General features: G+C 34.6%; 1 non-coding gene and 1 pseudogene across 1 annotated transcript; both read left to right on the top strand.

Moving 5' to 3' along the window:
- LOC124974654 (coiled-coil domain-containing protein 138-like) overlaps positions 1-17976 on the top strand; it is a 94573-nt pseudogene that overhangs the window by 50652 nt on the left and 25945 nt on the right.
- LOC124974658 (U6 spliceosomal RNA) lies at positions 9605-9707 on the top strand. The gene has a single exon (XR_007106808.1). It is a non-coding gene; the product is annotated as a U6 spliceosomal RNA (small nuclear RNA).

Genomic DNA, 17976 nt, shown 5'->3' with positions numbered 1-17976 from the left:
TTGAAACAAGTTTTACTAAGTTTCCCAGACTGACTTTGAATTTACAATCCTCCTATCTCAGCCTCCTGAGTCACTGTATCATAGGCATGTGGCTCCACATGTAGCTATATTACATATAACAATATAGCTCTCTATTATCAGTGTTGAAAGACTTCATTATTGTTTATATTATTTAACTTTTAAGAGTTGAATTAAGGTATATTAGATCACATTAGCTGTCCATGGCTATGTAAACAACCAAGCATTTATGGGACTTACAAAAACCTTTTATTTACTAACTCACAATTTTTTGGACTTGTAATTTGGGATGGACTCAACTGACAGATTTTTCTGGGCTGGGCTCCCTGTTTTGGGTTGGGTTTTCTCCCATGTGGCCTATTCACATATGGCAGAAAATTTGGCAATGCAACAGCTCTTGAGGCTGGGATCCTGAGCACATAGCATCATTTCTTCTGCACCTTGTTAAGAGCATAGAGTTAGCCTAGGCTCAGAGCTGGGCAGTGGAGCACATCTGTAGATGGTAATTGTGGCAGAGTTTCTAATTGCTTTTTAAAGCTGCCATATAGACTAAATAAAGGAAAACCTTATCTTACACTGATTAAGATCAACAGATTGACTTTTGGTAAAGAATATAAAGGTAACATTTCAATGACAGGACTTTGTTAAAAGACTCAATAATATAACAAATTTTAAAAAATGAATGTTTTGAAATAGTTAAAATTAATATTTTAAAAATTTTCTTTTGGAAGATAAATTGGTCTTGTTTTTAGAAATAGCTTCACAACTGGATAAATTCAAATGAGAGCATAATTTATCTCTAAGTTCATTCTTGAAAAAAGTAGTCAAGTACTATTTTTTACTCATTAAAACTCTTAAAGAACAATTTCTTCAACTTGTAAATTTTTAGTCAGAAACAGAAATCCTTATTTAAAATCCATTTGGCAAGTTTATATAGTTACATTTTGAAATAACCATTCAGAAAGATTTAAAGTAATGCTGTTCGATTTTTGGGAAGCATATTACAGTTATAATCAAATATGGAAAACAAACTCTCCTTGTGATATTTAATATAAACCATGTTTTATTTCTTCATGCCAGAAAGAAATAGGTCTTATTTGTTGTTTCAGTACTAAAATATGAAAATTTTAAAGAAAATTTACCCTATCAAGATGTAATGCCTTTTCTTTCCCTTTCTCATTGAGTTCTAACAAATTAAGGGGAAATTAATCTAAATTTAGTCTGTGATCTCTTGTCATTTAGTTTTTGTTTCTCTTTTGATTTTGTTAAAGAGATGATGCTCTCTTTTTATCTTTCCGGTTACCAACTTGACCACTGATATGCAGATGATTTTGCATTGTTTCTCAGCTGATTACCTGACGTAGGCATTTCATTCTTTCTCTCTGTTTGGATTTGAAGATAGATGAAGGGAAAACATTGTTTTTGCAGTATCAAGCAGTTCCAGTAATATTAGGTCATTTGAGAATATCCGTAAAGGACTCCTAGACAATGTCATTGATAGTTTTCTTCAGATGACAGTAGAATCTAGTAAGTCTTTAAATTTTATAAATGTGAAAAGAATCAAGTGAAATGTTTTTTTATCCTCCTCTAGTCTGTAACTTCACATATCAGAGTGAAGTTACTTTACATATCAGACACTATTTTACTTTATAATTTAATGTGTATTATAATTTACATGAATTTAATTATAAATTATAATTTAAATTCTTAAAAATAATTTTAAAAGTTGTATAATTGAATCAGCAACATCAGTAAGAGTTAAAAACACTGGCTGGCATGTGTCTCAGTGGTAGAGTGCTTGCCTAGCATGTGTGAGGAGGAATTGGATTTGGTTCTCAGAACCATATAGAATTAAATTTAAAAAAGATATTTATTGTGTCCCTACAACTAAAAACTTTAAAAACAAATAAATGTTCATCAACAACTAAAAAAATTTTTCAAAAAAATATTTCTAACCCTTTGTCCAGATGTTCATTAACAGCACAATTTCTAGTTGTCATTAGTTTATGGGCACATGGCAAATGTTACATATTTGAGTCTCTTTCTCTATTCTCTTTTGTTCTCTTGTCCTAACAGAACCAATCATATAATCCTTGTTTTCTCAGGGGGAGTGAGATTATCAAATATATCTTTAGCTAACATTAGAATAATGACAGAGATATGTACCTGTTCTTGCCTGCTCCTCTTTACTGTTTTATTGGAAGAATTGAGAGCAGGGCAGCAATATTTTGGTGTTATATGTGACTAATCTGTTTAACTTGCATTTGTGATATTTTTATGGTCTGTGAGTTTTATCTTTGTAAATTTTATATATAACACAGATTATATAGAAATTCTGTACATAAATAATTTAATTGGGTATTGCTCTTTGAATCTCCTGTAACTTCTTGACATGTGACAAGTAGCCATTTTGCTTAAATAATTCTTTTTCATTTGTAGTGTTCTATTTTCTTTACAACACTTCTAAAAATAAAATGTTTATGTCTTCCAGAGGTGGAATCTCAAATTAGAAATTCTTTGCCCTTCCTGTCAGTAAGTGACCTTTGAATTTGATGCTGCTGTGGTTAGCTCCCTAGTGGTTGGGTACAAAGCATGGGTATGCTTCTTACTAGGAGCATTTAGTGTATGGATTCACATTTTCAATTCATTTCTGTATATTGTCCTGCTTTTCTTTGAAATAGGCCTGGTAGGGAAACTGAAGCCTAAAACAATTGGGTGACTTTTTCAGGGTGCCCACAATATGCAATGTAAAACTGAGTCTTTGACTCTACACATGAGACTTATTCTACCACAGCAGTGTAATTGGATTTCCAAGGTTTGTTTTTTTTCTCCTGCTCCAAAATATCATTTGTTTTGTGATATATTTTTTCAATATATATAACCATTGTAATTGTTCAGATATTAGATTTAAAGTTCAGGATCTGACCATCTGGATGAGTAATCTTGGAGTTTAGTATTTCAGATTACTAATGTAATAAGTAGAATGAAAAGTTTAAAGATTACTAAGATTACTTGTTTAAGTGACCAGAATTACAATTGCTTTGCAGAAAATTTTTGCTTTAATGAGGTAAAAAAATTCTACCAGACACAAATATTTATTTTTTGGAAACAAATATTTTTGAATATATCCAGCAGATTAACTCTTTCTTTGTATTTTGAAGGGAAAATTAAATATAATTTTATGAAATAGTTGACCTACTTAGGTAATATGACTGTGGCTTCACAATTCCACATTTGGAGAAATTGTATTAGTCAACAGGTGTTTAGCTTTTTGTGTTTGTTTACCTTTATTCAGGGTACTCTCAAAACCAATTCTTACTCTAGTTGAGTAAACAAACCAATTTCTACTGCTTATTTCTATGAAAATGCTATAGTTAGTTTAGTAACAAAGTTTTAGAAGATCAGAAGTGGCAAATATTTGATATCTGACTGAAGCATATTTACTTGTTTTGTATAGTTCCCATTTTAAATGGAAATCTAGTACCTGGTATTTCTCACTTAAAGGAATAGATCAAAATGGAGTAATTATTTCTTGGGCTTTTTATTAATATTTTGATTCATTGTACACTAATGGGGTAAAACTTTTATTTCTCTGGTTGTACACAAAGTAGAGTCACACTGTGTAAACATACATGTAGATAGGGTAATGATATCTCATTATCTTTTCTTCCCCCTGTCCCCTCCTCCCTCCTAATTTTCCTTTACATAATCCATCCTTCATCCATTTTTCCTTCATATTCCCCCACCCCCAATTATGTATCACTATCCACTTATCAGAGAAATTCTTTGGCCTTTGCGTGTTTGGGATTGGCTTACTTCACCTAGCATGTATTCTCCAACAGCATCCATTTACCTGTAAATGCCATAATTTTATTCTTCTTTATGGCTGAATAATATTCCATTGTGTACATATGACACAGATTCTTTATCCATGCAACTATTGAAGGGCATCTAGGTTGGTTCCACAATCTAGCTATTGTGAATTGAGCTACATAAACATTTATGTGTCTGTGTCACTGAAGTATGCTGATTTTGTGTTCTTTGGGTATAGGCCAAGGAATGGGATATCTGGGTCAAATGGTGGTTCTATTCCAAGTTTTCTAAGGAACCTCCATACTGCTTTCCAGAGTGGCTTCACCAATTTGCAACCCCATCAGCAATGTATGAGTGTATCTTTTTCCCCACATCCTCACCAACACCTATTGTTGCTTGTATTCTTGATAATAAACATTCTAATTAGGGTGAGATGAAATCTTAGGGTGGTTTTAATTTGCATTTCTCTTATTACTAGAAACGTTGAACATTTTTTCATGTATCTGTTGATTTTAGATTTTCTGTGAAGTATCTGCTCATTTATTTAGCCCATTTATTGATTGGTTTATTTTTATTCTTGGTGTAAAGTTTTTTGAGTTATTTATGAATTCTGGAGATTAGTGCTCTATCTGAAGTGTGTGTGGCACATATTTTCTCCCACTTTGTAAACTCTCTGTTCACATTGTTGATTTTTTTCTTTGCTGAGATAAAGCTTTTTAGTTTGAATCTATACCATTTATTGACTCCTGCTTTTATTTCTTTTGCTTTGGGAGTCTTGTTAAGGAAGTCTGATCCTAAGCCAATATGATGAAGCTTTGGACTTATTTTTTCTTCTATTTGGTGCAAGGTCTGTGGTCTAGTTTCTGGAACCTTGATCTATTTTGAGTTGAGTTTTGCAGGTTTAGAGGTTCAGGTTTAGTTGCATTTTACTGCATATGAATTTCCAGTTGGGCTATTATTTTTTAAATTTTGTATTGTTTGTCTAGGTTTGAGACAGGAAACTCTTTTCCCTTTGTATAATTTTCACATACCATTTTATTCAATATTATACAGAAAGAAAAGTGGGAAAAGAAGTCTCAGTGGACTTTATTTGCAGGTGGCTGATGTCTAACTGGTGAACACTGGGAATCAGCTGTGAATGTCATGTTGGCAGTGCTCCAACCCTGCGCCCACCAGGAAGAGGTATCAGTACACTGGAGTTGCAGTAGTCAGTATAGAACCTGAAGGCTTTGAAAAACCTGTGGATTAATTTGATAGTAATTTCTCTATTATGTCATAATAATTAAACATATAAACTCATATTTTCTATTCCATTTTTAAATTTTCTAGTAGTTTTTGAATGACATGTTGTATAAATGTGATATCTGTGTTGAACTGGAAATGTAAACAAAATGACCATTCACCACACTAGAAGCAGTAGGCTTTTTTTTGAAATTTTTGATGGACATTTGTTTTATTTATTTATATGTGGTGCTGAGAATTGAACCCAGTGCCTCACAAATGCTAGTCAAGTGCTCTGCCCAGCTCAGCAGAAGGTTTTGAATTAATCTTATTATGGTCCTTCAGAGTGATTTTTTTTCTCTTCTCTTGTGTCCCTCTCCCAGATGTATCAATTCAGTTATGAGAAATGTCATCAAATGTATAATTGTTGATTTTCAAAAGGTGCTAAAATCATTTCTTGGAATATAAATTAAAATTTGCATCTTGATTTATCTGGCTATATATGTTATCAGCACTTTTTTTTAAGGTTGAGGGCTTCTGATTTTGTCTACTTTTAGTATGGGTGTATAACTTGTAATAAGTTTGTGATGTTGCTTTTGGAAAATTACTTTGTTGTTTCTTTTTCTTGTCAGTGTTTGAAAACATTTACTTTTCTAGGTTTAAATATATATGAATTTGAGTCATTTTGTTACAAAGAATACTTTCCTTTTCTTGTCAGTCTTAGTTCAAAAACAGGGGTTTAAGGTTTATTTAGTTTATTCTCTCCTGTGGCCTAGATATTGCTTTGTCTAGGTAACCATGCTACCCTTAAATGGCAACCATATATTTGAGTATATTTTGCAGGTTTTTTTTAAAAATTGAAGTTCACTTTTACTATAAAAGTAATAGAAACTTGGAAAACTGCAAATATGCAAAAAGTAGTCTTGGTGGAGTTTAGGGAGATATTGGTCAAAATACACTGAATTCCAGTTAGGAATACATTTAGTTCTGTTGCATAATGTGATGAATATACTAATAGCAATGTACTGTGTACTGGAAAATTGGTAAGAGAGAAAATTTTAACTGCTGTCACCACACTGCCCAAAAATATATGTGACATATATGTTAGTGAGCTTGATTCATGCAGTCTGGGGACATAACTCAAAGGTAAAAGTATATGTCTGGCTTGTGTGAGGTCCACACCATCTCCAGAGAGGGGTCTTGATTTAACCATTCCATATTGTATACATATTCCAAAACATCATGTTCTACAACATAAATAATACAATTTTATTTGCTTATTTTTTAAAATTCCAGAAAAAAAAAACACTCAAAAATGTGCCCATTTACTTCCTGTGAACTTGGACTTCCTATTTTTTGCTGTAGATGTTTTTTTTTTTTTTTTATGTTGGTTACCTTTATCTTTCTCTTTTCTTTTTCTTTCTTTTCTTTTCTTTCTTTTCTTTCACATGGTTGGATCCCAGAGATTGTTACCAGAGATTTAGGCCATAGGGATCCAACTTCAAAGAGTTCCAAAAAATTAGATCTGACCACTCACTCCAGAAATCAAATGGGAAAAAATACTGGAGACAGACAATTTAATTAGCAGAGCTATATCAGAAAGACAAGCAGGATCAAAGACCAGCCTGTCTTTGAGGATATTGATATGAGATTTAGGTTCAAATAGAAGAAAAATTGGGGCAGAAAACAGGAGGTATGCATAAGTGGACAGCCTTTGTCAAATTGGTCTTGTTGGCCATTATCTCAGAACTGGTTCTATGAACCTCAAGAAGAAATCAGTCTCATTGTGATTTGTCTGTTTTTGGAACATTAAGAATAATGACTGGAGACTCTTTGGTACCATTCTAAGGGACTGAAACAGGATGGCACAGAAATTGACAGTTAACAGACTGTTCACATTACCTTCATTCTCTTATTGATCCCCCAGTTTTGGAGGAGATGGGACAGGTTAGATAAGCTGAGAGCTAATCAAGCTTGTATTACCAGTTTTTATAAAACTCCTTAAGTGAATAGCATTCCTGTTTGCAGAGCTGATCCAAAGTTTAAGGTAATAAAAGAGACAATGGAGGAAGAGGTACCAAGCTTTTTTTTCCTTGCTTTTAGTTACCCATCTGTTTGGGAATATAGATAAGAAAAAGTAATAAATTTAAAGATGCCAAAGAATCATCAAATATTTTGGACTCTGATGCATGCAATGTGTCCTGTATTTCTAGAACTTATTTCTAAGGCATGTCATTATTTCTTAGTTGGTGTAACTGACATTTTCTTTGACAGTTAATTTTCCTTGATGTGGGTAACATTATGTCTTCCCTTCTTGCCATTTTTAATATATTCTCTGAGATCTTTTTTAAGGAAATTGAAATAAGAATAATCTAATAAAATTATACATATTTTATTTCCAACAAAGGACCAATCTAATGTACACCCACCTGTTTCTAGTCATTACAGTTTCTAGTCAGTGTACAGACAACATGTTTTCTCAGTATAAAGTTTTCAAGTGGGGAAAGTTCCTTATAAGGAAACAGAGTAAGAAGATTTATTTTTAATAACTAAAAAATACACTATGTTTTTAAAGTTTTAAAAAACTAAGATGGCAGCATATATGAGAAATATACTTTTTAGTTTCCCTGTGGCTCAGAATTGAAGTAGCTGAAAAACAGCTATACAACCAGGCAAGTGACTGAGGGAGTTCACTGTTAGAGAGACATGAAGAGACCCAGAAAGTCTGGTCTTTGTCATAGAGGTCAAGAAAGGATACATCAGCACTCTGCCTGATGGCAGTGACAAAAGCAAGGCCTGGCAGGCAGGCATTGTGGGGTATTACAAAAAGGAAAAGAGAAAAACATAGTGGTCATATTTGGCAAAAAACAGCTACAGAGCAGAAAGACAGTCTGAACTTAACTCACAAGTAATCCATATTTCTCAACTTGTGAGCAGAGGCCTATGACAGAGAGCCATCTTGTGGAGGTCACAACTGAGTTCACTGTGTGAAAACCCTAGAGTGCCTACATGTGGCCCAGGGTGACCCTGGTGAAATGCTATTGAAATATGCACAGAGAAGATTATGCACAATGAGATACAAAAGGGAGTGCAGCCTGCTTTCCTTTTGAGTATGGTAGTGAGGATAACCAGTTGAAGAGTTGGAAGATTGAATGGGAACAAGTGATTGCTTGTAAGAACTTGACCTTGGAAGGCCACAGTTGTGGGGGTGTATGGCACAGAATCTGATGTAAACCCCATCCCCACCACCTGAGATGTTTGGCCACTCCATCCTATAAGTAGAAATATTGGTAAGTTCCCAAGATCCAGACACAAGCAGGTTGTAGGGGTATGTCTATCTGATATGTCCAGAGTAGACTTCAGCCAAGAAAATATCCCATGCAGAGCTTGGTTTCTGATGCTCAAATTTTCCACTTAGAACTCCAAAAATCAGCAGCACTCTGGGAGTGTCTTAATCTAATCTGTCAAGAGTAAGCTCAAGTGGATGGTACTTTTCTCATTCCATGCTACCAGGTGCTGATGAGCTGGAAAGTTGAGAACCATTTAAGTCAGTTTTAGTCCCTGACTACTCCAGCTGAGGGCATGGCAAGTGACCCAAAAGGAGAAGAGTTAATATCCCCCAGTCCTTCCTCTTTCCATTGGATGAATAGCTCAAGAAAACATGGTAACAAGTGTAGATTGGTATAGATAGTGAGTCTGCTCTTATGCACAGGCTTGATGACCTTCATACTAACAACCTGAGCCTATTCTAATTACCACATATGCCTGCCTCTCCTCCTGCCCCCTGGCCTCCATGCTCACTGACATCATTTTATGCTTAATGATCAGCTACAACCCTTTTCCTCCTTCAATAGACAGGGATAAAGTTTCCCCCTCATGTCGCACCCCTAGATTGTGGGTCATGATGTGCACAAAATGTTTCTTGCAGGATTGTTGTAAAAAGAAAATAAAGAATGCATTAGAAATTCATTGGCTTTGTCTAGGGCTGTTTTTTCTGCATAGAATTTCAGAGACTCAGATCCATAGAGGATCTAGAGTGTACCTAAAAGGGGTTCCTCCAGTGCTGAAAAAATAGGTCATTTTGTAGAGCACTTGCCTAGCAGGCTGAAGGACTGTGGTTTGAATCCCATGTGGCTCAGGGAAAAAGAAATAAAAATAAAGAAAGTTCTTTTAAATTTGCCAAACCTCCCTAGTCTCATCTTTTTCTCCTCTTTTCATCAACTAAATTGGCACATTTGAAAAAGTACAAGTTGGACATGCAAACCTTTTCCAATCAGACTTTCAGCATGGAACTGTGGTCAAAGTTAGCAGTGCTTCCCAGATCACCTACATTTCTTAAGAGGAGGTGTTCCTTGATGTGAGTCAACTCACAGAAACTCATAATTTAGCTCCTTCTGATGAGTATGCTCATGGGTTTATATCATCAGCAATTTCATGAAGAAGACAATACTCACCAGTTTGCAATGGCAGGAATCAACTACTCAGTTGCTAAGATCCAGTACATCTGTGGTATAGTGTTTTTGTTTTGGTCCTGCACAAAACCTTTATACAAGTGCTTACTTTGGCAGCACATATACTAAAATTGGAATGCTACAGAGATTAGCATGGCCCTGTGCAAGGATAACACACAAATTCATGAAGCATTTCATATTTTTAATCAGTTAATAAAAAGACAAAAATGCATGCTTTTTATCTTCACTTTACCAAAGCAATAAAATAAAGATATTTCTCAAAAACAAATCCACCACCAAAAATTTGTACAATTCTGGGATTTCATAAGCAAAAGCCAGAGATATTACTTTAACCACTGAATCAAATTACTACTTATCCCAGCTTATTAAGATCCATTATTTGTGTGTGAGTGTGTGTGTGTGTGTGTGTCTCTTGTGTTGCATGTGCTGGGGGGCCACACCTCAGTCATTGCACCAGTGAAGAAAGCACTCTACCACTGAGCTCTACCCTCAGCCCCAAGACCATTTTTAAGTAAGTAATTCAAACCCTGCTAACATAAACCATTTCTGCCTGCTATTTGGAGAACTAAAGGAAAAACATACCAGTTATCAATTTCATCTATAAAAACAAAAGCATTCATATGAGAAAGATATTGAATTTTCTGTTTTTCTCTAATGGTCAATGTGAGAAAATTCCATTTAAAAAAATTAACAATTGCTTTAGCATAGAAGAAAATGAAAAGTAAACTACCTCTCTGAAATTGTAAATTCTTCCTAACTACAAAGATACTAATAATAAACACTCACTTGGTTCTTAAAAGAGGCCTAGGATAGAATGAACGAACATCGCTTCCTGTATCTTTTTTAAACTTTAAATTTTTGTACTTTGTAACTGAGTTGCTAAGGAGTACACGTAGAGGGACTACAATTTCTTCTGTTCCAAAGCTTATATAGTGAACTTTAAGATTAAGAGGAAAGTAAGGATGGTATTCATTATTGACCTTAAACCAGCAGAATTACTTTTAACCCATCTTCTGAATCTCTTCATGACATGCACAGAAATAGGCAGCAAGTTTTGTCATAAGAGAACAAGGATAGCACCATGTATTTGGCAGGACTTTTTGACCTCAGGTCTTCTGTAAATTATTTTATGAATACTTAACTGTCAGAATAAAGTAATAGAACTACTTTGGACTCAAGCTACTGTTTATCCATTTATTAGGCTATTATAGAAAGAGCCCCAAGTTCCCCAAGAATCAAACTAGTACTGGGTGAGAGTTTGTCAATATAACATGGCCTGTTGGGCAAGAAAGGCCCAGCATTAAGGAGAATTTCTAAAGGTCTAGGTAAGTGATAGTAGCTAGTGGCACAAAGTCTGACCTCATGCATTCCCCAAGCTTGTAGAGAAGTACATTAGTTTTGGTTAAAACATGCTGCTTAGAGCGAAATAGAGGAAATATAAGAGAACCTCTGTTTTGTAAATATTGGGAAAAGAGGAAATATAAGAGAACCTCTATTTTGCAAATGTTTGGGGAAATGGAACAAGTAGGTAAAGTGCTGGTTTTAACCCAATGAGAACATCTGATGACCACCATGTGCAATTCCAGCAATGTAGCCATTTCCAAGTTGATGTTTTGATGCAGAGAACTGACTTCTCTTGTGTTTTTGCAGGTACAAAGGGGTCAGTATGGAGTTCAAAGGACAGAAATCTTGCCTGGTGACCAGGACAACATGGCCATTGAGACCCAGGGTGGCCCAGAAAAGCATGAAGTAACTGGCTGGTTACTGGTGAGTACCAAGAGCTGGCAAGAATTTTGTTCTTAGTATTAGACACACACAGACCTGGAAAATGTACCCAATGTCCTGCCAGACTGAAAGCACTTCCTTTTCCACATCTCTTTGGAACAGTCTGACCAAATAGTCACTGGTCCCATTCAAAGGGAATTAAAGGAAGTGAAGTTGGATGTTTTAGAAACAACCAATGAATTAATAAGAACTCAATTATTTTTCCTAAAAGTTCAAAGCAAAATTCTCATGGGAAACTAAATGACCTAAGCATTATTTTGATTACTGATTAATAAATACTTTTTTGACCTTTGATAATTAGATATTACTCAGAAAATATCACCTATCAAGTTTTCCCTCAAACTGGCATGGGCACCTATCCAGTTTTTAACTTCAACAATATTTCAAAAGTTAACCACAAGGGCTGGGGTTGTAGCTCAGTAGTAGAGCACTTGCCTAGCATGTTGTCAAACACTGGGTTTTGACCCTCAGCACCACATAAAATAAGTAAATAAAAAATAAAGATATTGTGTCTATATAAAAAAATTAAATTAAAAAAGTTACCTGTGACATTTCCTCAGAGTATGAATCCTCTCAACAGACAGTAAGTCTCCCAGTACAGAGTTTGCACTACTTCTAGCAGTGTCTTTGCTACAAATCCCTTAGTCATCTTAGGAAATTATGATGTCATGGAAACTACTAGGGAAAAAACAAAAGACTACCAGAGGAAATAAAGATGCTTCTTTCCTCCACAGTTATCTCCCCGAAGTAAGGAAGATGCTGGAGAATATGAGTGCCATGCATCCAATTCCCAAGAACAAGCTTCTGCTTCAGAAAAAATTATAGTGTTTGATGCTTTACATGAAATATCAGTGAAAAAGGTATGTAATCAATCTCACAGCCACTCAAAACAATGATGAGTGCTTTTGTTTAATAATCTGAACCAAGAATCAAAGCATCAAAAACAACTATTAATAAAAATTCAGTAAAGTCAGGAATCCGCAAGGGCATTAAGTATGCCATAAAAATGTAGATTACATGGTTCCAAATGAGTATTTGGATGGCTGACAAAGGCCATTGTTATGATTTAGAGGCTTTCAACTTATGTTTCATATAGAGTCAAAACTAAAACCTGACTGGAATGGCTTCTATTTCCCATAAGTTTTTCTACCTACATGGCATTTTTGAATGACAACTGGTCCTTAGTCTTGCTGGATCTCATCTTGGTGTTTGTGAGATGTCCTCTTCCAGGACTATAATAAGGTGCTCTTTTGTACATAGAACGATACAGCAGAACTACCTTCCATATCTAACATTGTACAGCTAAAATTCCTCAGAGGACTTCAGCATGTCATTTATACTATTACCCATTTATCCTTTATCCCGATGCTTTTTGTTTTGCTTTCCTAAAGATATAGGGTCTTGCTATGTTGCCCAGGCTGGCCTTGTACACCAGGGTTCAAAAGACCTTCCTGTTACAGCCTCCAAAGAAGCTGGGACTGCATGCAAGTGCACATCACCATGCCCTACCTTTTATTCCTGAATTTTAGCATCTTTATTTATCTGTAACACTGAACTAATTGCTAATCAGAAAGTCAACCATATCCATATATGTAACTAATTGTTATCTTTTTAATAGGTGAGGGTGCTGAACTATAAACTGAAAAAATATATTACTCAACAATAACTAAAAGTAGTCACAGATAACTACAACCCTGTTCTTGCCTAGTAACAAGTTTATGTAATCCAATCCACTAAGGCTTTAGTTATACTTACTTATTTTTTAACACAGAGAAATACCAATTGAAGACAACACAACAGGACTATCTAGAAGACTTTATTGTCTATTTACAGAAGAAAAGTGTGCATATCATTAAACAAAACAAATAAAATGCTTTCTATCACAACTCAATACATTGTCATTCTTTTAAAGCTACATCATAGAAATAAGACAGGTGTTTTTGTTATTTTTCCTGGTACTATGGATAAAATCCAGGGGTACTCCACCATTGAACTATATCACCAGTTCTTTTTATTCATTTATTTATTTATAGATAGAGTCTTGCTAAATTATTGAGACTGACCTTGAGCTTGCCATTCTCCTGCCTCAGCCTCCCACATTCCTGAGTTATGGTCCTGTACCACTGTGCCCAGCAAGAAAAGGACATTTACAAGAATCTGGTTCAGAATCCTTCAAAGATCTAAATACTCATCATTCAAGGTGCAATGCTCATAGACATAAGTTCCTGGAACAACAGCTTGCATGCATAAGTTCATTGAAGTACAAAGAGTGAAATATGCACCTTAATTTAACTTGATCATAAAGGTTCACAGAGAAACAGCAATTATTAAATTTTGTAAACTCCATTTTGCATTAAATGCTTTGTAAAAATATATAACTCTAACAAATGATGAAATGCTAGTTTATATTATATTCATCTAAATAAAGTTTAAGTTTAGTTGTCACACCATAAATAATAATAATTCTAAATTCACTTTCTGGTTACCCTGTATGAAAGTCTACTTTTTCATTTCAAATTTAATAATTTAAATTGTAACTATCATTTTGTAATGTTTTAAAATAATGTTACTACACTTTTTCAGATCCACTAATAAAAAATAGTCACCAGGATCCAAGGGACATTCATTTAACTCACAAAGAACATGATCCGTTAAGCCATTCAACAGGCAGTAAGCTGAATGCAACATAATTGGAATTTTTCCTGTAAAAGTTTTCTGATGCTGAGTCTAAATTTGTTCTTCACCTTCTTTAATGATTGTGTTTGTTATGTAAACATAAAATGGAGCAGAACAGCTTTGAAAATAGAAGTAGATCACAGTTGAGCAATAGTAGGGTATTTACTAAAACATAAATCTTCATCTGGTTAACATATTTTCTTAAATCTATTTCAGTATCAGCTGATGACAAATATATACAGAGAGAGCTCTTATGTGAGATTTCTTAATCTGGCCTCATTTGGCATCATTGGTGAAGGAGCACCATCTCTTTCCCAATGGGTAGATTTGGAGAGGTAAATTTGTTCAAATTTTAACAAATACATTGGCTAAAATTAAACAAGAAACAGAAAAAAGGTAAATAAATCTTCCCATAAATACTTTATTGATTCTGATGTTCATAACTGACATTAGTATTTTAAGTAAATTTAGCTCTTCAAATTGGCAAAATTAATCCATTTTATTGATATAAGAACTCTTCAAAGTCAACATACACACTACATATAAGTATAGTTTTACACCTGATTGCTTTCTTAAGGCAGAAATAAAATGACTTATTATGCCATAGGTACATAAAAACTGCATACAGGTTTTTATCAGTCAAAAAAATTTATTAATGATCTATACTATTTCATACCCCTCTCTCTGGTTAAGTCAAAAATATAAAATGAACCATGAACAAAAATAAATTGACATTTAGAACTTCTCAAATCTAATCAATAGAATATTAGAAAAAATAAACCTAACTCTTCCATTAAACAACCAAAACAAAAATAAATAAAAGGGCAGGCACAGTGGCATATGCCTATAGCCCCAGCAACTCAGGAGGCTGAGACAAGATGATGGCAAGTTCAACGACAGCCTCAGTAACTTAGCAAACTCCTTAGCAACTTAGTGAGACCCTGTCTCAAAATTGTACAAAAAATTTCAAAAGGCTTGGGATACAGTTCAGTGGTAAAGTATCCTTGGGTTAAATTCCCAGTACCAAACACACACACACACACACACACACACACACCAGAAGAGAAATCCCAATCATTCTCATTCTGTATAAAGTAGTAAACACTTCCAATCCTGGCTGACTATACCTCAGCCCACCACAAAATACAAACAAACAAACAAAAAATTCTCAAACATCTGCTGCTTAACTAAACAAGATCCATGAATATAACTCTTCAGAGAGAAACAGATACAGGATTTCTTGCTACATCAAATCTCATAGAAGATGAGACTAAGCAGACCCTTTCCTAAGGGAAAATTATTGATATCCAAGGCTCCCAAGCTGGAATAGATAAAGGGAAAAGAGAATTTGTAGGAGTATTGAACCAAGGGAAAGGAACCCTCCATTCCTTACTTACATCATCACTCTACTGTAGAAAACTATCTTAGACTACTCTAAGATTTTCAACTACTTCCAGCCTCTTTCCCTTTCAAGTAAATACCATTTCCAAAGTTACCTTTCTTAAAAATGCTTTATGCATATTCTCTGATAATATTTCAATAATTCCTCACATCATCCAAAATCTCTGACAATCTGGCTCCATCTTATCATCCAGTAAGATCAAAAACAATCAGCTGGGTGCAGTGGCACACACCTGTGATCCCAGCTACTTGAGTGACTGAGACAAAGACTGCCTGGGCAATTCATTAAGGCCCTATCTCAAGATGAAATACAAAGGGCTGGGAATGAAGCTCAGTGGTAGAGGACTTGCCTCACCACAGGCGAGGCCCTGGGTTAAATATCTAGTATTATGGGGTGGGAGGTGGGGGAATGATAAACTAAAATTCAGTGGTCGATTGCTATGGTTCCAATCCCATTCTCAAACCAAATATATCAGATACTTTCTTGTGGAAAGGCCTAAGCCTCTTTCTCCTCTGCTCTTCTTTTCTATAAAGCTCTGATAAGTAAGCTTTACAGATCACTTCTATTGATACTTTGAATATGCTGTTATATTATTATCTCTCTACTTATGCATAAACGATGAAGAAAAAATGAGAAAGAAGAAATCTTATGTCCCTTTTTTCAACACAGCCCCTGAAAAGTCAATTACTTTTGCTGTGGAAAGCAAAATTCAGTGTAGCATGTCCAATTAGAATCAGAACAAACCAAACCTCTTAATATAAACTATGGAGACATAAGACTGAAATGGCTAGAAATAACCACTTTTCCCACTATCTAACTCTACCCTATTTGCTTTACAGTTTTCACTGTTAATCAAAGTTCAACATAATCCCACAGCTGCCTCTCTACATTTCTAAAACTGGGGATAGATAATGCATTATTTTGGACTTTACAATCATTATATAAAACTAAAATCATACATTTAACAATGCTATAATTTTAAGTTCTAATTTTAACAATGCTTAAAAATGAACATATGTGAATAAAACTTTAAAGAATTGAAAAAATAAAAAGGGCACATAAGTTTTGATGATTTTCCTTTTTGTCTTTTGTTTGTACTTTGAGAATGGTCTCCCCTTCTTACTCAGGCTGGACTCAAACTGGAGATCCTCCAGCCTCAGCCTCTGAAGTAGTTAGAATTATAGGCAGGTACTCCCACATTCAGCTTGTGATTTTTCTCTTTTTAGTCTCATATTGTTATGATAATGCATCCTATGTAATTAACAAAAATCAGAAGAAAATGTCCTACTTACACTTTTTTTTTTTTATCCAGTCATGATGGCATTGCCTGTAATCCTAGCTACTTGGAAGTCTAAGGAAGGATGATTTTCAGGTTTGAGGACAGCCTTTTCAATGAGAAAGAGTGTCTCAATATAAATATCTCAGATGTCGAGTGCCTTCCTAGCATGTACAAGATCCTGGGTTCGATCCCCAGAACTGTAAGAGGAAAAAAGAGGCAAAAAGTAAAATTATCTAAAGTAATTATTTCTGGCTTGCTTCTCTTAGTTGTTCATCTTTGAGTTCCTTCTTCCCAAATATTAAATACCCCCATCTGCATAACAATTATGGTTTTGACTTATTTACAAAAACACATCTCTAGTAAGAATAAATCAGAAGTTGACTAAAGATGCTGTAAGTACACTACAAAAAATTCTTACTGACTTTTAACGTTTAATCCAAGTGCAAGCAGGGTTGAAATTTCAAACTATCTTCTATCCACATAACTTATTAGAATAACCATCTTACCAGTTCTTTGACTTCTCCACTAGCATGTTGAGCTCCAGCTTGTAGGTCAATAGGTGGATTATCTTCCATGATTCTTTGAACAAACATCTGAATAAACTCATCAAAAGAATCCAGTTGTTGCCTGACCAAGCCTTTTTCATCAAATTAAGAACTAAGAAAATAATGAAGTCCAAAATCAGTTTCAACTTGGTTTGTTTTCTAGCATATTTCTTCATTCTCCTTATAACTCAATTCAAATACTCTTAAGAACCAATGGAGGAAGGAAGGACTGTATAGAGGGAAAAGAGGGGTGGGAGGGGTGGAGGGGAAGGGAAAAAATAACAGAATGAATCAAACAACATTACCCTCTGTAAATTTGTGATTACACAAATGGTATGCCTTTATGCCATGTACAAACAGAGAAACAACATGTATCCCATTTGCTTACAATAATACAAAAAAAGAAAAAAAAAGAACCAATCACTATATGCCAACCACTAAACAAGATATTTTGAGGTACCTAAAAAATAATAATGTCAGCACTAGGTATTTTATAGACAAATTTTATTCAACCTCTTTAAACATTTCTTGAAAAAAGGGTCAAAGAAAATGGAGAGTGAAAAATAATATTAAAAAATTTAATTTTAGTAAAAGGGAGGATGGTGATATTAAGAACTAAAATAGGTGCCAGAAACAGTGGTACATGCCTGCAATCCCAGTGGCTTGAGATGTAAGGCAGGAGGATTGGAAGTTCAAAACCAGCCTCAGCACCTTAGTGAGGCCATAAGAACTCAGCAAGACCCTGTTTCTAAATAAAATACAGTG

Source organism: Sciurus carolinensis, unplaced genomic scaffold (assembly GCF_902686445.1).
Source record: "Sciurus carolinensis unplaced genomic scaffold, mSciCar1.2, whole genome shotgun sequence".
NCBI classification, from domain to species: domain Eukaryota; kingdom Metazoa; phylum Chordata; class Mammalia; order Rodentia; family Sciuridae; genus Sciurus; species Sciurus carolinensis.
This window is presented reverse-complemented; position numbering and strand designations above follow the sequence as displayed.